This window comes from Podarcis melisellensis (assembly GCF_964234715.1).
Source record: "Podarcis melisellensis genome assembly, chromosome: 17".
Classification (NCBI taxonomy): Eukaryota; Metazoa; Chordata; class Lepidosauria; order Squamata; family Lacertidae; genus Podarcis; species Podarcis melisellensis.
This window is the reverse complement of record NC_138534.1, coordinates 7,415,772-7,439,230: the sequence shown is the minus strand read 5'-3', so window position 1 is coordinate 7,439,230 and position 23,459 is coordinate 7,415,772. Positions and strand designations below refer to the sequence as shown.

At 47.6% G+C, this 23,459-nt stretch overlaps 1 long non-coding RNA gene across 2 annotated transcripts in view; it reads right to left on the bottom strand.

Annotated features, from left to right (window-relative positions):
• LOC309360405 overlaps positions 1–21,521 on the bottom strand; it is a 32,750-nt gene extending 11,229 nt beyond the window's left edge. Inside the window, exons 1-3 of one of the 2 annotated variants that reach the window (XR_014164109.1) lie at positions 21,424–21,521; positions 2,674–2,827; positions 486–650 (exon numbers count right to left, since the gene is read on the bottom strand). This is a non-coding gene — a long non-coding RNA (uncharacterized lncRNA). Of the gene's footprint in view, positions 1–485; positions 651–2,673; positions 3,319–21,423 lie in introns of those variants that run through there. The other variant, XR_014164110.1, reaches the window with a different exon arrangement.
• Between the last annotated feature and the right edge of the window lie 1,938 nt (positions 21,522–23,459).

Genomic DNA, 23,459 nt, shown 5'->3' with positions numbered 1-23,459 from the left:
TGGTGCACATTGCAGAAGGAACCAAGGGAGCTTATGCACAGACAGCCAAGAGCCCCCAGGACAAAGATGCCAACACATATCAGTTCTGACAGGCAAGAGCTGCTGAGGTCATCGCTCTTGGTTCTTGCTGCCCATGACTGAGCTCTGTTTTCTGTTTTCTGCAGGACCACAGCGGCTGCCATCTCCAGCAGGCTGCCAAAAAGGGGGACCAGCTGCAGCTTCTCTGACTTCTGAGCCAGACAAGCAGAGAGCTAGCTTCCTTCCTTTCCTTGCACACAGTCTGCTGCTGGGGCCAGGTCTCCTTCCTGCAGCACTAGGCACCAAAACCTCTCTACAGCAGCTCCCTCTCTCTCCCTCCTTCCCTCCCACATCTCTTATTTGCTCCTGCAAGCACCCCAGGTGCACACCAGAGACAGACAAGAGAGACAAGAAGACAGGGATAAGGCAGCAAGCAGAGATGCACCAGGTTCACTAAATTTACTCACAAGTAGGGGAGACAGAGAGGTCAGGCTCATCCACCTTCTCATGAGTACCCAGCTTAGGACTCAGGTGCTTGCTGGACTGTCTTCATCCATCCCAAACTCCCCATCATCTGGGGGTAAAGGCAACCAGAGAGAGCATCTTCTTGGCGGTGATGCGTTTGGCATACTCTCCCTGGGAAAAACCAAGTTTGATGTTTAACTAGAGTGCCAGCTGAACACCTTTCTTCTTCCTTTCCTTTTAGCATCCCAAGGTTTACAGACCTTTTAGGTAAAGGTAAAGGGACCCCTGACCATTAGATCCAGTCGTGGCCAACTCTGGGGTTGCGGCGCTCATCTCGCTTTATTGGCCTAGGGAGCCGGCGTACAGCTTCCGGGTCATGTGTCAAGCATGACTAAGCCGCTTCTGGCGAACCAGAGCAGCGCACAGAAATGCCATTTACCTTCCCGCCGGAGCGATACCTATTTATCTACTTGCACGTTGACGTGCTTTCGAACTGCTAGGTTGGCAGGAGCAGGGACTGAGCAACGGGAGCTCACCCCGTTGCGGGGATTCAAACCGCCGACCTTCTGATCAGCAAGTCCTAGGCTCTGTGGTTTAACCCACAGCGTCACCCTACAGACCTTTTAAGCCACTATAATTTTTTTTTACCTGATCTGCTTTACTTTCTCTCTCTTTTTTAACACTTCTTTTAGTTTGCTGGGTTTTCTTCTTTTTTGTTCTCAGACAGACATCTTTCCCAGCCCTCCCTGCACGTGAGAAGCAAGATGCTGGACTAGAGGAAGTTTTGGTCTGATCCAGGAGTGCTGGAAACAGGCGAAGGTGGCTCTGTGGCGGAAGACATGCTTGCAAGCAGAACACCCCGGGTTCAAGCCCCAGCACCTAAAAGTGGTGGGGAAACTCATGTGTGAGATCCTGGAGAGCTGTTGCCAGTCAGTGTGGACAGCGCTAAGCCCAATGGACCAACGATCAGGCTAGCCATAAGGCAATGTCCAAGGACTCGCTGGAACTGCCTGGTTCCCTGTAACTTGGCTTCTCGCAGTGAGGGAATCGCCAAAAGGCCCTCGGAGCTGGACCTCAGTGTCCGGGCTGAACGATGGAGGTGGTACTTTAAAGGTACTTTAAAAATGTACACAGGCAGTGATTATATTGCACACTTCATTTTGCCATGGCTGAAACGTCTAGGGAAAGGATGTTAAAAGCTTAAGAAAAAAATCAGTTTGTGTTGGGGTGGTAGTACACGAAAGGCCATGTGCTTATCCTTATACAGACCAGTGCTCCTGTGGACCTTGAATAATAAGACCTCAAACAACTGAAAACATTCATGTGCACTGGTAGACATGGCAAAGTGGCCTCTTTTGGGAATGTTCTACCATTCAGGAACGTCTCGTTCTTTGTGTATATTTCAAGTTCTCTTGGGCAGCGAAATTGCTCAGACAAGAAGATGCTCGTGTTCTGTTGTTTATTTCCATAGGCTTATTCCGATCGAAGGAGGAGTTGCTGCAATCAGGAAAGAGGCTCTTCCCCGTTCTCTGCTTGCAGAAATATCAACCAAAGGCAGATTCAGGGGAGCGCGACCAGTGCGGACACATTGGGCGCAGAGCTTCTGGGGTACTGCAGCAGGCGCCACAGCTATGATGCCCAATGAAAGGCGAGAGGTTGGTGGGAGGGTGGATACAGGGCGCCACTGAAATTCGAGGCGCCAAGGTCTGCCACTGTATCAGTTATTGGTGCTGGATTAAGTGCCACAGTGGCAGTGAGCAAAGGCAAAATACTCAAGAGGCCAAACTATAAGAGATGCAGAAGATCTGCAAAAAGATACAATTATGTCCCTCCCACACCCACTGTGCTACGAATAGTAATTTCAGAGGGTGGCCAATTTAGGTGGGGGGGGGGAAGGGGAGCAGGGAAGGCTGTTCTTAAGAAAAAAGAAAACTGGATTTCCCAGCTCTTGTATAGCAAGGCTGGAATCAGGGTTCAAGAAGTTGCTTAGAATTTAAAACAATGAGAAGCACCATGCAAACCCAAACCACCAGTGGGCACTCAAAGCCAGAGAGAAATGAAAGCAGCCAGCCGAAGTGTCTCTGTTTTTCATGCCCATCGGGCAGGAGGGGTACAGGAAAGGTTATGCCATAGATCAATTCACATGATAACATAGTAGGCACATCATGCAAAGAAAAGAATAAATGAAACAGGCCTTGAGTTGTGGTCTGCAAACTTTCAGGCTATCCTTTTCTTGAGGCCATAACTCAGCAGTCGAATGTTGCACTCCAAAGGCTCCAGATTCAGGCAAGTTTCTAGTCCTTGTGATCGTAATGTGCAGCTTGGGATGTCCTCTGGGTGAAATCTAAAGCCAGAAGAGACATTTCAGTGCCTCGCATATCTCATTGCTCCTCCTCAAGGGCTAGGCAGAAATGGAGCAACATTATGCAAACTAAGCAAATGCAAAAAAAATGCCATGATTGATAGAGGCTGCAAAATCCGGCTTTCCACGGCATACCAGGATACCTTAACACATCTTATTTCTTTATTTTAGTACACACAAACCTGCTTTTGGCTTTGATCATATCTGCAGCCATTTCCCAGGGACGCGGTTGGCACTGTGGGTTAAACCACAAAGCCTAGGAATTGCTGATCAGAAGGTTGGCGGTTCGAATCCCCGCAACGGGGTGAGCTCCCCTTGCTCGGTCCTTGCTCCTGCCAACCTAGCAGTTCGAAAGCACGTCAAAGTGCAAGTAGATAAATAGGTACCGCTCCGGCGGGAAGGTAAACGGCGTTTCCGTGTGCTGCTTTGGTTCGCCAGAAGCGGCTTAGTCATGCTGGCCACATGACCTGGAAGCTGTACGCTGGCTCCCTCAGCCAATAAAGCGAGATTTGCGTCGCAACCCCAGAGTCGGTCACGACTGGACCTAATGGTCAGGGGTCCCTTTACCTTTACCTATGGCATACGCCAGGATACCTTAACACATCTTATTTCTTTATTTTAGTACATGCAAACCTGCTTTTGGCTTTGATCATATCTACAGGCATTTCATGAGGGTGGCGGCGATGGCAGCAGCAGCAGTGGCAGGGTATGGTGGCATTTCTCGTTTCTTCTCTAGTGGCAAAACTGGACCCCCCCCCCCCCGGACTGGCTTGGTACATTAATGGCATCTCTGTTCTCTGGCCAAGGATATGCCCCTATTCTGCTCACTTGGTATCTCGTTCTAGAAACAGGGTTAACATACAGCTTGGCCCAGTTTCCTCCCCCTGAAAAAACTCCCTTTCTGTGGTCATTTCCAGATGACCTGCTTATTGAGCATTCATCCTGATATGTTTGTGGGAAGGTTAGATGATGTCAGCCATTTAGCGAGCCTTCATTCTGATTTGTTTTCTGGGGAGGTTTAGACGATGTCACGCGCCAGGCAAATGTACAGTGAATTTCCCCCACCACTTTCCCTTTCACCAAAGGCCCTTTTTTGGGTGGGTGGGGAGGAAGTAAGCTTGTTGCTAAATCAACTTTAATTGCACAACCAGAATTTTCTGCTACGGGTCGAATTCTACCCGAAAACAGCAACAGCTTGGGAGTGCCCTATGAGACCTCAGCAGTGGTCTTCTTTCCTATTGTCAAAATACGGGTGTCATAGTGAAAGCGTTCTTAAGTAATGCCATTTAGAGAGTTCCCTTTCAATAAGACCATTAAGTCCAAAGTCTAAAATTGCCGAAATGAAAAATTAGAAAAACATACATATTTACAAAAAAAGGAAAATACAACAGAAAAAGAAAATACATGTAACCAAGAAAAAAATTAGAGAATATTTTGTCTCTTTTCATATTTACAGTTATTTATAAAATGCTATTCACAATAAAGAAGTGAGATAAAAGGTAAGATATCAGAAAAAAGAACAAAGAAAATATAAAGAAGTAGAAGAAAAATCAAAAGTGAAAAATTTTAAAAGTTGATAAGTCTTCACTATACACAGCCATTTCCAATCTATATTTATAGATTTTCTAATTTGTACTTAATAAAATTAATTAAAACATTTTTTAAAAATAATAATAATAAAAATTGCCGAAATGCACCACTATGCTAGGGAACACATATTAAAACCGTATCACAACCTCTCTTGAGTTGCTGGCACAGCTGGCTCAGCCCTGACCTAAATACATCTTCAGCAATGGTCTGCCCAGCTTTTTCTTCAAAACTGTCCACAGCCAGAAGCTCACTGGAAGGACAGATCCTGAAGCTGAGGCTCCAATACTTTGGCCACCTCATGAGAAGAGAAGACTCCCTGGAAAAGACCCTGATGTTGGGAAAGATGGAGGGCACAAGGAGAAGGGGATGACAGAGGACGAGATGGTTGGACAGTGTTCTCGAAGCTACCAGCATGAGTTTGACCAAACTGCGGGAGGCAGTGGAAGACAGGAGTGCCTGGTGTGCTCTGGTCCATGGGGTCACAAAGAGTCGGAGACGACTAAACGACTAAACAACAACAACATCTCTAGTTAAAAATGCTGAGTAGTCATGGGTGAAGATGTCAAAGTGCCCTGGATAGCCACTTCCAGCCAGAGTACACAATACTGGGCTAGATGAACAAGGTGTATGACCTGGTATTAAGAAATACCCTGAATTCCTAACAGCACCCCACCTCTTGCAAGAGAGGGCCAAAGAGAACCCAGGAGTCCTGGCTCCTGGCCACCACTTACCTGCCTCGAAAAAACCACTCAGTTTACTCCCACATCTCAACTCAAAACACTCTTGTGGGGAACAGTAGGCTAAGCACTCCCTTTGGGCAAAAGCCTCCTTCCTTCCTTCCTTCCTTCCCTCCTCCACATCTTTATATTAAATATATACAGAGCCATAGCTGTAGGGGCCTAGCCTAGTTTTTTTTGCCCTGGGTGAAGCCTCCAGAGGGGCACCATTAAGGCTCAAAATCTGTGTGTGTGTGCACGCGCACACACACGCATGCATGCATGCAAATGCGCATGGGGAAAGGTGTGAAACTGGGGCTTTGGCCCGGGTGAAATAAAACCTAGTTTTGCCCCCAATATATGTGTTTGTAGTTTTAACAGTTAGTTTGGCTGCGGTGGCAGCAGCAAGGCGGGGGGAGAGGAATTCCCCTGCCAGGAAAGTTCTGAGACAAAGGGAACTTGGACTGCCAGCAACTGGGCAATCACATGCGGAATGATTCCTGCCATCCTTGGCTCGAAGAGGCACTGCTGCTTCACTGTAGTGGGTCTCCGGAAGACAGTTTTCCTGTGGAAATGTGGACACAAAGATGTAGGACCACTTAGGGCCAGCCCAAGACATCTTAATGCCCAGGGTGGGAAAGGAAATTGGCACCTTCTAATTAATTGGGAAAGACTGAGGGCAAAAGGAGAAGGGGACGACTGAGGACGAGATGGTTGGACAGTGTTCTGGAAGCTACCAGCATGAGTTTGACCAAACTGCGGGAGGCAGTGGAAGACAGGAGTGCCTGGCGTGCTCTGGTCCATGGTGTCACAAAGAGTCGGACATGACTAAACGACAACAACAATTAATGAAGGGTATAACCCACCAGAAAAGTCTCCTGCTGAAGTCCAGCTGGGGAAAAATGAGAGCCCCTGATCCTTTCAGTAGGATGAGTGCAAGATCGCCAAAGGGACTTTGCTGCCTGCCTTCATCCTACCAATTCTAATGGGCCCCACCAGCCACCAATGGGCAGCAATCTAGTTCAGGAAGATGCAGGACAGGCCCTGTGGCACACGCAGCTCTATCCTTCCAACAACTTGTTGGTGTTCCACACCCCACCCCACCCGGGTCTGTTTCCTGGCCCCCCCCTCTCTCTGCCTCATGCCCTGGACCTGCACGAGGATTTCCTGGTAGATGGTGCTCCACATCTCAGACCTGTCTCCTACTCTGCTGCCTGTAACAGCACCAAAAACCGGCTGTTTGATGTGCCCACCTCTCTGCAGGTTCACCTTCGTATAGTGCAATTTAACCCCAAAAAGTTCAATCTTTTCTATTGGTTTCTAAGACCCTCAAAGATGGAAAAATCAGGTGCTTCCACACAGATGTTTATGGAAAGATCAGTGCTTTTCACGATGCCCTTGTCAACAAAATGCCAACCCATATCTTCTCCCACGTAATCCAGATTTATCCTTTCCGGAGGGAAATCTGTTTAAAAAAACATGCACCTGTTTTCCAACGACCCATTTGCAGTATTTCAGTGACCTGCTTATGCCAATCATCTTTAATGCATTCATGCATGCGGGGTAAATCTGATGGAAATAAGACTGAGCCAAGCCTGAAAGATTCCAGTCACTGAACAAGTGCACTTATAGGTAGAAGAAGATTGAGCAAGAAGAGTTAAGTACTGGAAATCTACAGTCCTTTGAACTTGAATAGATAGCATTCAGGACCATGTCTACACACAGGAAGTCCTATGTTCAGAGGTTAAATGAGGCTGTTCAGGAAAAAAAAACATTCAATGGCTCCAAGCTATGCAGCAACTATCTGAAGCTGTGCCAGTTCATATGAGCAAGCTGGGGGTGTGTGATAGTAGTGTTTGCGGCACATTTCTCCCCACAGAGGGAACCCCTTGCAACATGGCATGGAATGATCTGCTGCACACACACTTCCTGTTTCAAGCTGAACTGCAACTGCATGCATGGTACGGCCGTGTCCTCAATTTGCTTTTGCTTTTCTGTTTCACGGCAAAAAATTTACAAAACTTAATTTGCATTGAACTCATTTGGTTCGCCAAATGGTTACCGAAATCAAAACAAGCTAGGGAAGGCATAGGCAAACTCAGCCCTCCAGATGTTTTGGGACTACAACTCCCATCATCCCTAGCTAACAGGACCAGTGGTCAGGGATGATGGAACTTGTAGTCTCAAAACATATGGAGGGCCAAGTTTGCCCATGCCTGAGCTAGGGCAATGCAAAGACATTTGATGGGGTTCAGTTAAGTGAAGGGAGGACACCACCAAGCAAGGAATGGACAAGTGCTGCACTGATCAGAACTCCTCTAGGAGAAGCCATGTTGGCACCTGCTTGAAGGCATTCTTAACTTGACAAGTCTACCCATTTTGAGGATCGGAGGCCAGCTCGGACTGGAGAAGGAAAGTTGGATAGATCCTTTCATGCAGGGATTTACTGACCTTTGGGACCTCGATTTGGGTCAGGAGGTGATTGGAGTTGTGGGGGCCTTTGGATTTGGAGGAATTTTGAAACATGTCCTGAAATATTATATGGACCTTAGTTTTAACTATGGAGAGTTGGCTGACCTGTCGAGAAGGAATAAAAGCATTGTTAGGTCGGAGACTCCCCGAGATCTGCTCTTCAGCATCAAAGAATATAAAGAAGACCTACAGAAGGGACTTGGAAAAGAGTTAAGAGCCTCGGACAGATCTCCAGGTTGATGAACTATATGGAATTGACGGAAATGACTGGCAGAATCCGAGACCAGGGAGAAGAGATGGTGGAAGAAGATTGGAAAAGTTTAAAGTTTATATATAGAAATACTGTAAAATTAATGAGTGTTAGAAAAATGCTGGAATGAAATTTTATGGCTTTAGTAGAAATGTTATAAGGAGTTAAGCATAAATAAGTACTTTAGCATTAATGGAAAATAAGGTTAAAAATATGTTAAGATATTTATATGACAAAAAATAGAGAAAGATGGAAAGGAATTGCTGAAACAATTAACAGAAGTGGAATACAAAAAGGGAGGTGAGAGGAGGTCGATGAAACAAGGGAATGAAAGATAGAGTATTGAAATGGTATGATGTATGTTTTTAAACTGTTCTTGTCTTGTTTTGTTTAGTTTAATGTGTTAAGGTTGCATTTTGTATTGTTTATATATTGTATTATATTGTTTTTTTCCTCTCTTTTGTTTTTTCTTGTCTTTTTTCTTGTCTTTTTTTCTTGTAAGCTTTAAAAGTAATAAATATTATTTAAATAAATAAATAAATAAATAAATAAATAAATAAATAAATAAATAAAAAAGACAAGTCTACCCAGATGTTTAGAAAGCCTGCAGGAGTTTTACTTTGTTTCACTCTGTTCTACTCCGGTTTTAACTTTCTGCATGTTTAAAATCGTGGCTGTAATGTTTTTAGTGACAATGTTATTGTTTTTATCTTTTTTTTTTTGTAAACTGCTTCGAGGTTTTCTTCCTACAATCAGGTGGCATATAAATTTTGTGAAATAAAAAATATTATTATTCATTATTATTTATTGAATTTGTATGCCTTCATCCAGGAAAAAAAAATGTGGCAGCAAAAGCAACTTCTAGTAGCACCTGAAAGGCATTCGTTTTTGTATTTTTAAAAAAATGGCCTTCCCTAACTTGGGGGTGTGCTGGACTCCCAACTTCCATCAACTCCAACCAGCAGAGCAGGGCTAGTCAGAGGGCCCAGCACTGACCATCATTTTGCATACGCAGCCCCCATCTTCTAAGGGAGTGAAATGGCTGCCGGGGGTGGGGTGGGGTGGGAGGCTCAGGAGGAGCTGCCAGGAAGCTGACCTCCAACATCTGGTGCTTAAGGCGGGAGGTGACCTCACTCTGCTTAATTGTAGGGCCCTCCCTCCCTATGACATCACACAGAAGTGATGAGAACATGCTCTCTTCCCTCACATCAAGTATTCGCTTCCCTCCCCTCAACTTTCAGACGACAACAACCAGTTTCCTTTCTCCAGAGCAGGCGAGGGCAACCTAAGGCCCGGGAGCCAGATCCAGCCCAATTGCCTCCTAAATCTGGCCCATGGACGGTCTGGGAATCAGCATGTTTTTACACCTCTGGGTTATTTGCTGGGCATAGGAATTCATTCATTTTTTTTTCCAAAATATAGTCCGGCCCCTCACAAGGTCTGGGGGACAGTAGACCGGCCCACAACTGAAAAAGGTTGCTGACCCCTGCTCCAGAGTGTTCCCCCACCATTTGGTTAAGGGCACCCCTCTCCAAGTTTGGGAACACACACACACACACACACACAAACAACAACAACATATATGTACATACACTTTTTTTTAAGACAGAAGAAAGCAGGAACCAGGTGATACCCATGCATTAAATTTATTAATGTTTAATTGCTTTTTAATGATTCCCCCCTTTTTTTAGCTGTTTCTATTTTTATCTGCCTTGAGTGTCAGGGGGAAATGTAGGGTATATAAATAATAGCAATAGTAATAGTAATAATAATAATAATACGTAGTAGTAGTGCCAGTACCTCGTGGCACTGCAATAATCACCTTGCTTAAAACAGCAGCAACAACAACACTCGGATGTGAGTGCCTATTCTCCAGCATGGGAGGGCATATGGTGCTCTCTGCATGCCCCCCAGTGCTACTGGCAATGCCAACTATCCCCCTCTGTGCCACCTAGTTGCTCCCCCCGCCAACATGGCATTAGTGTTGCCTCAGCAATTTTGTTCACTGTTGAGTTTGGTTCTACATTATTGAGAACCCAGGCATATTTCACATCCTCATTACTGTTTACGGCACATTGGATTAAAAAACACAAAACAGGGGCTCTCACAAATGAAAGAAGTTCCCACTTAACACCTAGTAGAGCAGGGAAGGAACACAATAAATACTGAACATGGCACTCTATAAAAACAGCCAATGCATGCAGGTCATTCCTTTTAAAATCATACTTGTGCAGTTTCAAATTCACAACGCTGAGCAGGGAAATCACAGAAACCGATAGATTTGGTTGAAAAGGGTGCAGCTGACTTTCCTCTTCCCAGCTCTCCGCACTGATGCCTCTTAAAAATAATTACCTTTTAAAACATTTTAATTAAGAAACTCTGTGAAGTGCATTCCCTTTTATTTTTTTTTAAAGACCACAGATGCAGACCTGAGGCTGAGACAGAATAACTCCTACCTGCCACCACTCAGGGAGCCAAGAGCTGAGCTGAAATTCGAACCTGAATCATCCAAAAGAACACAAAACTCGAAGAGGAAATAAGAGCAGCCATGGCTAGAGTTTTGCCTAACTAAGACTTGTTAGAGCCCCATCAAATATCCATTTGGCCATCAAGCTGAGAGGGTGAGGCTGGCCTGGCCTACCTTGCAAAGTTCTTTTTAGGATAAAAGGGGGAAGAGAGAGGACATTGCCTTGAACTCCTGAGAGGAAAGACAGAATCTAAATGTAATGGGTAAATTAGGATCATAGCTGTCAAGCGTCCCTTATTTGGCGGGACAGTCCCTTATCCCAGCGCCATGTCCTGCTGCTGTCCCTTATTGATGATGTCCCTTAAATAAGCTACTGAAGGTAATGGGGCCCTTTCTATGTCCAGCTGTCCTTTGTCAACAACAAATTGTTGCTGTTTTTTGTATTGAATATATGCTATATGGTAATTTATGGACCTAATAGGTATCTAAAGCCATTTGCATGCAACAAAATATGTATTTTGTCAAAGTAATTGTTGATCCCTTATTTTGGCTGCTGATCCCTTATTTTCGAGGCTACTGGTCCCTTATTTTCATATCTGTAAGTTGACAGCTATGATCGGGATAGGCTGTTCCCCTCACGGTTTGCGTGTTCCCAGTATGGAATGAATATTGCATGCGGCAACAACACACAAGTTGACCCAACGTATCCCACACATTTTCGAGTGCTAGGCAGGATCTGTAAGCCTTTCCTGCCCTGAAAAATAGATGCATTAAGAGAACTTTGAAATTAGAACTAGCACAAGGCCTCCTGCTCCATAGGCAGAGATCTATATAAAGGTGCTTTTAAGACGGTTCAATTATTTAAGCCGATAGCCCCCAAGAGCAGCTCTCTGGAACACCAAGTACTGGAAATGGAGCATGCCACAACGGTTATCGTTATAAAATGTCTTCCCTCCACATCACATGCGCACAGCCTGAGCATGGAGTAGTTCAGGGAAGTCTTTCCTTGGGAGGCGAGAGAGAGAGAACCCAGAGTGTTTATTTACAGCTGCACCAGTAGAGAATGAATTCTACAAGCAAAGCAGCAGCATTCTTCCATAGAACTCCACATCTATGGCAGAAAATAGATCAATGATAGGGATACTACCAGGGGCCAGTTTCTTCCTCTTTCGTTGCTGTTGAGGGCCACATTCCCTCAGGGATGATCTGCCAAGGTCCACATGCTGCTACTGGCCAGACAGAGCCAAAGGCAAAAATGTTCTGGATTAACTAATCCAGAATAAAGAGGGCCCTTCTTCAATTTTCAGTCTGGTCACCTCCAATTAGAATTCCCAATCCTGGGATGGATGGGGTTTCTTTCAAAAAAGTACAGTCATACCTTGGGTTAAGGACGCTTCAGGTTGCGTTTTTTCAGGTTGCAAATCGCTGAAACCCAGAAGTACCGGGATGGGTTACTTCTGGGTTTTGGCAGTCGAGCATGCTCAGAAGCACTAAATTGCGCTTTGCGCATGCACAGACGCACCAAATAGCAACCTGTGTGTGCGCAGACGCGCCGCTATGGGTTGTGGACGCTGCGGGTTGCGAATGTGCATCCCGCACGGATCACGTTTGCAACCCGAGCGTCCACCGTATGTGGAAGTTGCTGTTTTTGGGCAATGCACCAATACAGCTACTGTTCTTGAAAATGCATAAAAGTGACTTTAGTCTTCTTCGAAGCCTACCAATTTGTTCTTAGATGGTGGGCCATACAACTAGGAAAAACGGAAATAAAATAAAACGTGCCCCCCTTCAAACTGTTCTGAAACTACATGGAAACAATTTTAAAAGCCAGGAGCACCAGGAGGAAACAAACAGGACGGAAGGGATTCTGATGGGATGGAAAGATGAAGTAGCTTCAGGAAGCAACAGGAGGGGGAACATAACATGTAGTTGGGGCTTGCATATGGCTGCTGGACCATGTTCTGCCCACCTGTGCTCTTGCACCTGCAGAATACCTCTGTCTGCCTTCCTTCCCTGACCACCCACCCTGCTGCAGTGACAGCCATTGTGCTAAGGCGATTCACAATCTCTTTACACGGATGCAGATATTCTTCTACAGAAGGATTTCCCATTCCATTGACCCATTTTCTGCTAAAAGTTTGCTTTCAGATTATGAATCTGTAGGTAGGGGCCTGTCCTTCAACACTTTAGGTACTGTGCTTAGCCGTAGGTACTATGTAAATACAGATTACATATTTATTAATAAAGCATAAAACATGAATGTCTTTGGGATAAAAAAATAGTCTTCAAAGTACAGCCTGGGTGATTAAACCAGAATAAATGACAACTCTGCTAATGCACATTACGTGTCACACACACACACACGGAGCCTCATAGAATTGTAGAGCTGGAAAGGACCCGCAGGGTTATCTAGTTCAACCCCCCGCAATTCAGGAATCTCAACTAGATCGTACATGACAGGTGGCCATCCAAGCCCTGCTTTAAAACCTCCAAGGAAAGGGAGTCCACTGCCTCCTATGTATACAAAGATCTGTATTCTCCCACAGGGACAGGCTGGCTGTGTCTGTCAGCTTGTATTAGTGTGTTTGCATGTGCGTGCATGGAGACAGTGGAGGCGGGCAACGTCCTAAATCGGGGTCCCCAAACTGAGGCCCGCGGGCCAGATAAGGCCCGGGGGACTCGTTTATCCAGCCCACGGCAACCCCTGCTGCCCGCTCTTACCAGTGCTGCGCTGTGCGGCTGCCCACTTCTGGGTCGGAGGAGCACCGGAAATAGCTTGTGCGCATGCGCAAGAGTCATTTGCGCATGCACAGGTGTTATTTCTGGTGCACATCTGGGTCAGAGGAGGCCAGTGCACATGCGCACAAGCTATTCCCGGTGTTCCTCTGACCTGGAAATGCGCGGGAAATAGTGTGTGCGCACGCGTATGGGCACGCGCTCCCCCGCCCTCCGCGCAATTGGTGCTGGAGACACTGGCCAGAGGCGCAGTAAGTTTGCTGGCTCCTGTCCTAAATTACCTGCCTCTCTAACACGGAGGAGAGGTCCATCCACAGTAACTCCGCTGGCCTCTAACCAGGGGCCCATTTTCCCTTTTCATAGCAAATTTTGGTGGGTGAAACCTCCTAGAGCTATAAATAAAACTCTGCAGAGCAGTAATGATAGCTCTGCAGCGCCCGAGATCCACATCAGCTCCCCATACTAAGTCACATTCACAACAGTGCAAACCCCTCCCCGCCCCTGCCATTCTAAAAATAAATCTGACCACTGCCTGGAAGTCAGGGGCTTGGTGGAAGATGGAGCTGCAAAGAGGCACTTACAGCAGCCAGAGGACATCTCTCCGCTCCTTCAGACACGGCTCCGAAAGGCCCAGCCCCAGCTGAGAGTACGCAAAGTTTCGGGGTAGCCAAACTACACATTACTTGGAAGCATGTGCCAACAATTCCCCACTCGTGGTCTTTTTCGCAAAACAGTAACTGTAGGTTCTGATCGAGTTTTGGAATGGCTACACAGAGGGAAGTAGGGATTAACCCACCCCCTGCCCCGATTTTTGTTTTAACCTGCCCAGCGTGATTTTATGCTATGTTGGAGTTGTAATTATTTTAGAAGCTGCTCTAATCGCTATGATGGAATAGTGGCTAAATCATCACCTCTACCCCAACCACCATCCATTTCACATAGGGGAGGTAAGGGCAGATCCCTGCAGCATCCCTAAGGACAGGGACATTGTGGGAGGGGGGCTGGGAATGTGGCTTTGTGCAATTCAACACAATCCCACTCATTACGAGCAGCATGTAGAACAGAAGCGTCAGAAGAAGAGAAGCTCTGCAGAATCTCTCCACCACCTTTTCCAAGGGCAGCACAGCACAGGAGGACGCACAGGTGATACTTCCTGGCTGGAATGTGGTAAGGTAAAGGGAAAGGGAAAGGACCCCTGACAGTTAAGTCCAGTCATGAATGACTCTGGGGTTGCGACGCTCATCTCGCTTTACTGGCCGAGGGAGCCGGCGTTTGTCCGCAGTTGTTTTGGGTCATGTGGCCAGCATGACTTAGCTGCTTCTGGCGAAACCAAAGCAGCGAACGGAAATGCTGTTTACCTTCCCGCCAGAGTGGTACCTATTTATCTACTTGCACTTTGACATGCTTTCGAAATGCTAGGCTGGCAGGAGCTGGGACCGAGCAATGGGAGCTCACCCCGTTATGGGGATTTGAACCGCTGACCTTCCGATCGGCAAGCCCAAGAGGCTCAGTGGTACCAGACTACAATAATGCCTCTGGTTTGCCTGGATGGAGGATGGAATGTACTCCAATGTTCAAAGGCAGAGGTCACCTCCATTGCTTCCATCTAGCCCAGCCCACCACACAGCCTCTGTCTCCTTCATGACAACTGTCGCTGCATCATTACCAGTTATTACAGAAAGCAAAACAGCAGAGAATCAACTGGAGGACTAAACTGGAGGGTGAGGTGGGAATAAGGATGGTTTTGCTGGATCTTATCAGAGGGTCCATCAAGACCAGTTGTGGGGAACCTTTGGTCCTTCAGATGCTGCTGGAGATCCCATCCACCCTGGCCATTAACCATGCTTTCTGGGACTGATGGAAGTTGTAGTTCAGCAATACCTGGAGGGCCAAGGTCTCCCCCTGTCCTGGCCTAGATGTTTTTTTCCTACATTAGTCAGCCAAATGCCCCTTGGAAAGCTCACAAGCAGTGGAAGAAGCAAAGATCACCAGTGTCAAAGCAATGATTCTTCAACATCAGCTTCGTTGGACTGGTCATGTTGTGCTGATGCCTGATTATCGTCTGCCAAAGCAACTCCTCTATTCCGAACTTAAAAATGGAAAGCTGGTGGTCAACAAAAGAGGTTTAAAGACTCTCTCGAGGCAAATCTAAAAAAAAGTAGTATAAACACTGACAACTGGGAAACACTGGCCTGCGAGCGCCCCAGTTGGAGGACAGCTTTTACCAAAGGTGTCATGGGCTTGGAAGATGCTTGAACTCAGGACGAAAGGGAGAAATGTGCTAAGAGGAAGGCATGCTTAGGAAACCCTCACTGTGATCAACTCCTGCCCAGAAACATATGTCCCCACTCTGGAAGGACGTGTGGATCCAGAACTGGCCTCCACAGTCACTTACGGACTCACTTTTAAAACCGTGTTCATGGAAGACAATCTCACTCGGCTACAAGTGATCGCCAAAGAAGAAGGAGGAAAGCTCACAAGCAGTGCATGGAAGCAATGCACCTTCTCATGTGGTTTGTCCTCAACCAACCAATCAAAATCCAATTTTTAAAAGTTGGGTGATGCAATTGTGAGTCCCATGCATTTTCTCTGTCTTGATCTTTAGTCCTTTCAAAGTCTCCCATTCCCAAGGTGTCTTGGGGGCGAGTCCTAATGGCCAAAAAGGCATGAAGCTGGTTTACATCAGTAATGTAGACAGGACCATAGTCGGCAAAAGAAGTGGTTGGGAGAAAGGATGAGTCACAAAGCAGGTGCTGGTAACTTTTTAGAAAGATAATAATTTGGGTGAAAGGTGTTGCAAAAACAACTTCACAGGCATCAAAGAAATGCAGCTTTTGTTCCTCCAAGATTGTTGAAGCAGACCCTTCCTCTGTCTGCAATCAGCTTTCACCTTCCCGTTGGGAATCCCCGCCTCTCCCTGCAAACATGAGCTCACTGGCATTTGGATGGGCTTGGCTCTGCCTCCCATTCACTTGGACAGAGCAGGAATCCTCTGAATGAGGGCTGGTCTCTCTCCAAAAATAACTGAACCCTTTGAGAGCCAAAACACTTGTGCCTCTCCCAAGGAGATCAGCAAGTTTCTTTAGAGCAGGTCAAAACTGAGAAGCTGGAAAGAAACTGTGACTCAGCACAGGCCAGAGCAGCAATGCTAGTGGCATTAGAGAGACAGGATTCTGCTCCAGTGGGAGCTCACAGCTTTTCCGGGACTGATCTCAAATCCTGGAGTCTACACAATTCCAGACAAGACTGTTAGATGCTTCTTAAGGTGCATGTAAGATGTGAAGAAAAATTACTTGAGACTGCCTGAGATAATCAACACTGTCTGCAAGACCAGAGTGGACACAGAGAAGAATCATAGAATCTTAGCGTCGGAAGGGACCCAAGGGTCATCTAGTCCAACCCGCTGCAATGTAGGAATCTCAGCTAACACTGAGTAACATTTTCTTCCTCTAGATAGATAGATAATTTATTACGGCCGGAGACCAGCTTATAAAACACACCTGGGGGTACAATCCCAGAAGGAAAACAAATATTTAAAACAATGTACAACAATAAATTTAAAATTTATAAATGTGATAAGCGTATAGACACTTGAAACTTTAAGATAAGCTACCGCAGAGAGATGACCCAGTCACCCATGGAACCGAGTTTGGGGATTTTCTTAACGAACTAGTTTGGGTTGGGGGATGGTCTGCGCCTACAGATCTGTACACAGAATCTGGCGACCATCCAGGTCGTCTTCTGATCTTTGCCTAACAGGAAAAGGTCAAATTTTTGCTTTTCCGGGAGGTCAGAGAGCCTCACCAGCAGGGGATCAATGGTCTCACTCTGTGCCTCTTCATAAAAGGGACATCTAAAGAACAAGTGCTCTGGGCTTCCTATCTCCCCCAATGAACAGGCGCAAAGTCTCTGGGCATATGGGACTTTTTAAAAGAATCCTTCCAGGACCGGCGAGGGTAGAGCTGAATTTCTGGCGAGTGTAAAAGCCCTTCTTGTATTTTTGGATACGAGAAAGAAGAGATATGCTGCCGGTGCAGCTATATATCTTTCGATTTCTCCAATTTTATAGTAGGGGCACCTTGAGCAGTCGTGTTGTCTCTCGGTGTCTATGATTCTTTGCCTGACCGTAGCTTTTGCCTGGCCCAACCATTTTCTTCCCCTACTGCATTCACAAGGAAAATCCATTTTCTGAAGGTGCTATCAGCAACACAGGATGCCACTGCTGAGATGTATGCCCCTACTAACCAATGGAAGATTTAAAGCTGTAACTTGTATGCCTGGCTTCATGCTGATCTGATTCTCGCTTGGAGTGATTCTCGCTTGGAGTGATTCACCTCAAAGGGACTCACTTACCACAGCAGCGTGTTGCCCCCCTTTCACTCATGTTCTGAACGTTCTTGTTTCTGGGAAACAGCTGCAGGTGCGTATCTTTGTAACATCTCCAGCACATCGCTGAGATTCATGGACGGCAAGTGTATATCTGGGACCTTTGCCAGTTATCAGATCGCCCAACTACTGACACATTAAAAAGATGAGTAACAACACCCCCCCTTTTTTTGCAACTTGGGAATTTGCTGGAAGATGCAGCATGGAATGAAGATCTCAGGTGAAAGAAGCGGACATTATGTGAAGTTTTCGGATCTTTCTTCCCACTCTGAGGAGGCTATGGAGTTTTTTCTAAGCCTCCAATCCTATGCCCACCAACTTAAGCTCCAGTAAACTGAACTGCACTTACTTCTGAGTGGACATTATAGGATTGCACTGTTAAGAACAAGTTGAGTTAAGAAAGCCTGTGGAGCCACAGACTGCTCTTATTCAGAGGCTGCTGTGTTTAAAAACCAAACAAAATCCTGAGACCTTGCGGCCAGGGCCAAATTAACAAATTTCATAAGAAAAAATGGAGAATTGGACACCATTTATTGAATCCTGTAGATGCAATTCACGAATGCTAAGCCCACGTTCATGCTTGGACGTGAATTAAGATAAATAATAATACAAATACTAATTTTCAAACCAGTGTCCCCCAAAGCTACAAAAATATTCAGTTAGGTTGATTTAGGTGTACCTCAAATCTCTATCATGTATAAATTATAGACACCCCTTCTTATCATTAACCCCCAATTCTAACATCATCATAGCTTAATGATGGGTGCTTAATAGTTTTGTTTTTTTTAATCAACCCACAACACCTTGCTGGGTGCTACTGTCCAGAGCACAAATGTTTTATGTACAAGTCCCACAACAATTGTTTTCATTTACTTAGTGAGTTTTACTGTGTTAGGCCAGGGCACAGGGGGAATGCCATTCTACAACGCTGCCAGCCTTTAAACGAGCCAAAAACTGCCTTCTCATCTACCATCTTGAAAACATCACCATGCAAGTTCCCCTTCAAACTATTACATGGACTTTGATAAGCCCATTCCCAGGTTGCAGAAGGTGGCAGGCACCTCAATAATCCGATATCTTTTACGCTGCTAGTATGAAAACTTGCTATTCAAAGTTTTCTCTTTACTTCTCTGTGACAATAGGATCTAGGCAGGCTCTAGGATGGATCTGTACAGTGTGAACAGACACCAGCTGGGGTTCTCTTTGCCTCGTTGTGTTAGAGAGGCCTCTGTACAAGGTCCTGGGTGACAAAGAGCAGATGAATATTCAGCAGCGTGTGGCTCTGCTGCCCGTATCGCAGCAAGGTCAACTTGTACCAGTTAGCAATATATTCACTGCTACGGACGAAAAGAGTGTCATCTATAGCAAGGTAGACTAAGCTCTCCCTTCTGACTTAAATGGGAACAAATACAGTTAGCTGGTCACTTTCTAAAACCATTTTGCCAGCTCCCAATGTCTTCCTCCTAACTGCAAAAGGAGAATATGCAAGGCATCTTGCAGAACAGTATTGCTGCTTTGTAAGAAACTTTGGATAAATTACCTACAGAACTTTTTTTTTTTGCAGGTTCCTTGCAAATGCACTGTTAAGTCTTCGTCTCTTAGTGCCCCTCCCTCTTTAACATCACAAAATGAATACTCCATCTCTCATCTGAGGCTAATACCCCTTATGAAGCAGACTATTAGAGTCTCTCTGAGCACGTACAGATTGCACTGAGCAACTTTGGTCTGATTGCTTAAAAGCAGGGCAACTTGCATGAGCCAAGGACAGGGTTCCCACAAAATCCTGAGCCGTGCACCCATCTTTAGAAATTAAATGCTGCTCTGCCTCCCTTTAAGGGATGAAGTTCAGATACATAATGGGACTTTTAATGCTCATAGCTTACAAAAGTACTTCTGCACCACTGCGATATCTCCTGCAACTACAGTACTGCTATTTCTCTGGCCATACACAGTGGCAAATGGCACATTCCTGCCCAGTGCCTCACATCCATTTCAAGTTCTGCCAGGGTGGCAAGAGGCCATGCCATGCCAAGGCAATTTGGCTGCCCTCAAAAACTGCACCACACAATCCAAGGCTGCTCTGCTACCATCTCCCTGAGTGCCAAGGCACAAGCCTCCAGGCGGAGAGCGTTTTCCTGGAGGATCACGTCAAAAAGGCAGCTTCCCTGGCATTCTGAGAGGCACAGCTGGAGAGAGATGCTTATGGAGTCTTGCCATTCCTGAAGACAAGATGCTTCAACCAGAGCCTGGTCAGCAGCTCAGGTGTATGGAGGGTTGCCTAGAGGCTGCCACCCTCTATATCACCTGTGCTGTCAACTCAAGGAGCCAGGCCCCACCTTGCAAGGGCCAGATTGGGGGCCAGAGGCATTCTAGTTGCTGACTCCTGACCGAGAGAGCAGAAGAATGGAGCAGAAATACACTTCCATACACTTCTCACACACCTCATGTAAGATTCCCACAAGACAAAAGGAACAAAAGGAGCAAAAGTTATAGGTGCACCAGGTAGATCTGCTTGTCTCCCTCCATCCCAGCAGACTCCACAAAAGTTTCATATGACTGTTTTGGCTGAAGTCTGACAGCAGCTCAGAACTGGTCCCCTGCCAGGACCTGCTATTGACCAGCATAATCCCGAGATCAGGGCAAACTGCTAGAAGCCTCAGGGCAAAAGTCCTCATTTCTAGCAAAGGAACACCCTTGCTTCACCAGGCCCAAAGGTCTGCTCTGCCCCCCCCCATGTCCACACTTCTCTAGGGGTTGCACTTCGTCGCTGTTGAGATGCCTCTAAGCCTGAGATGAAGGGGAATTTCCCCCATCGCAATGTCTCACTTCCCTAAATGGCAAAAAAACAACAACCTCACAACCAAAACCATTTCTCATCTGGGAAAAAAATCTTAAATTCCCCCACCCGCTTACGAAAGGGAAACGGGGGCAAATGCGGCGGGGAGTGATTGGAAATGCGCTTAGGACTTCAAAAGCACATGAACTTCTGGTGGCGAGAGCAGACTCGGGCCTCGCCTCCCCTCCCCCCATGTCGCCTGCGGGGGAGGCCACGCGGTGTCGCTTCGCCCTCCCTCCCTCCCTCCCTCCCCCCGCCGCCGTCTGGGGCTGCCCGTGACCAGCAGATTTAAGGCCCGGCGCGCCGTCACGCCGCTCCAGCTTTCCCACTTGATCCTGACCGCAGACAGGAGGGGAAGGGGCCGCCGGGCGGCGACCTTCCCTCCCAGGAGCGTCTGGAAGGGAGGAGAGGGGCGGGGAGGGGGGTGAGCATTCCCGCCGCCGCCCGAGGTGCTCCGCGATCCTTCCCGGGGTGGGGTGGGGTGGCCTTGGGGAGGGAGCCGCCGCCGCCGCCTTACTCACGGCTCCTCCTCGGATCTCTCTCGCCGGGGCGGGGCGGCAAAGACGGCGCTGGCTGGAGGGGGGGGGGGACGCGCTCCGGCTCGCCTTCCCTTTGTGTGCCGTTTCCTTCCCGGCTGCGAGTGGCACTTGGCGGAGAAGGGGAGCCGCGCGGGGTCCTCCTTTCTTCGCGCTTTCCGGAGCGGAGATGAAGGGCGGGGGGCGGCTAGAGACCCTCTCCCTCCCTCCCTCCCTCCTGGCTGGCGTCTGCGAAGAGGCTCGGCGGGGAAAGTTGGATAGAGGCGCGGCTTCGGGGCGGCCCCGCTGCTCCCTCCGCGGAAACAAAACAAAACAACCAGCAAAGAATCAAACAGCCTTTCTTTCGCGAGGGGCAGGAGGCAGGGCGGCCGCCGCTCCCTGCCACGCTCTCCCGGCCTCGCAGGTCGCTCGGCGCGGATGCTCTTTTCCCACGGGCGCGCCGTCGGACAGAGCGAGCGCATCCTCCCGCGCTCCCCGGGGGCGGCCACGCCGGACGCCGCGGGAAGGGAGCCCGTGACCTTGTTCCGCGAGGGGCCAAAGCGGCAGAGAGCTCAAGCTGCTCCCGGATCGCGCCTCCTCGCCTCCCCACCTCAGCCCATCCGGCGCCGGCTCCGCTCGCTCCCGGTCCCCATTCAAATCCACGTCGCGACCCGACCCGTCTCTATAGGAGCGAGAGCTCGACGTTTTACATATACATCCCATATGTGGGCAGTTTTCAGGGAAGAGGTGGGGTGGGTCAGATGAGCGCCGAGGATGCTCCCCGATTGGCTGATCGGGAAGCCCCGGACTCCTCTTATTGGCCGCGAGCCCCGAAGATTGATTTTTCCCCTCCCCCCCCCCTTTTTCTTTTCAAAAAAGAGAAGGGTCTTGGGTATCAGAGGGAGGATTTTGCAGACAAGCTCGCCAAGGAGCAGACATTAACCCCCAGCGCGCCGGACAGACAGGCGAGGGAGGCAGCAGGCGCGGCCGGATAGCCAGCATTCCCCAAGGTGCATGAGAAAGGGATCCATCCCACGCCTATTCCTAAGGCTGGCTGGCTGGGCTGCCCCCTCCCGGGGTTTCCGGCCTTGCTCTTGTACCGCTGCTAACACAGATGCGGAGAAATGAACCGGGAGAGGCTTTGTTGGGGGAGCATCTTCGTGCCAGATTTTCTGCTCTCCAAGGTGCTGGTAAAGATACAGGATCAGGGCCCCCGAGGAAGAAGGAAGTGGACTGCCTGGCTGGGGTGACTCCCATGCAGAGGGGAACAGGGAGTTCTTTTGTCACAGCGAATGGGGGCAAGTGCAGCTTGGCCTCTGGAGGGGTGAGAATAAAAGAGGCCCCAGCCAGGATCGCTTCTTTGATCCCACTATTCAGAGGAGCCTTACTCTAACGTGGGCAGGCAAGTCCACACCTCTCGAGTTGTTTTCATTTATTTACAGTGGTACCTCGGGTTACATACGCTTCAGGTTACAGACTCCGCTAACTCAGAAATAGTACCTCGGGTTAAGAACTTTGCTTCAGGATGAGAACAGAAATTGCACGGCAGCGAGGCAGCAGCAGAAGGCCCCATTAGCTAAAGTGGTACATCAGGTTAAGAACAGTTTTAGGTTAAGAACGTACCTCCGGAACAAATTAAGTTCTAAACCCGAGGTACCACGGTAACACTTGTAATGTCACAAACACTATGGACAATATGGACAGATTCAAAATACTGTATAATTACGAAATAATATGCAGTTGAAAATGACACAGCTGGTTTTCAGAGGTCCAGCAAATTGTTAGTCATTTGATTTTACTACAGTGATACCTCAGGTTACAGACGCTTCAGACCCAGAAATAGTACCTCGGCATAAGAACTTTGCTTCAGGATGAGAACAGAAATTGTGGTCCGGCGGCGCAGCAGCAGCGGGAGGCCCCATAAACTAAAGTGGTGCTTCAGGTTAAAAACAGTTTCAGGTTAAGAACGGACCTCCGGAACGAATTAAGTACTTAACCTGAGGTACCACTGTATTGGCAAAAAATGCTACACACACCACAGCAGGTTATCTACTATGCAGGGGCCCATTCAAGTGACGGTGAGCTACACAACCCCTCCATTTATATCAGTGGCACCTGGACAAGAGAAGACTCTCAGCTGTTAGACCTGCCTGTCTCCCACTAGGCTGTCCTTAAGGGTGTCGACTTCTGAAAAGCTTGCTGCTTTTACACCACTGGCGGCTGCAACTGAATGTGAGTCTCAGGGACGGAAGGCTGGACCATCTACAGTGGCACCTCAGGTTAAGAACTTAATTCGCTCCGGAGGTCCATTCTTAACCTGAAACTGTTCTTAACCTGAAGCACCACTTTAGCTAATGGGGCCTCCCGCTGCCACCGCACAATTTCTGTTCTCATCCTGAAGTAAAGTTCTTAACCCAAGGTACTATTTCTGGGTTAGCGGAGTCTGTGACCTGAAGCGTCTGTAACCCAAGGTACCACTGTATTTTGCATTATTCGCTTTTTAGCCAATACAGTGGTACCTCAGGTTAATAACTTAATTCGTTCTGGAGGTCCGTTCTTAACCTGAAACTGTTCTTAACCTGAGGTACCACTTTAGCTAATGGGGCCTCCCGCTGCCACCGCACGATTTCGGTTCTCATCCTGAAG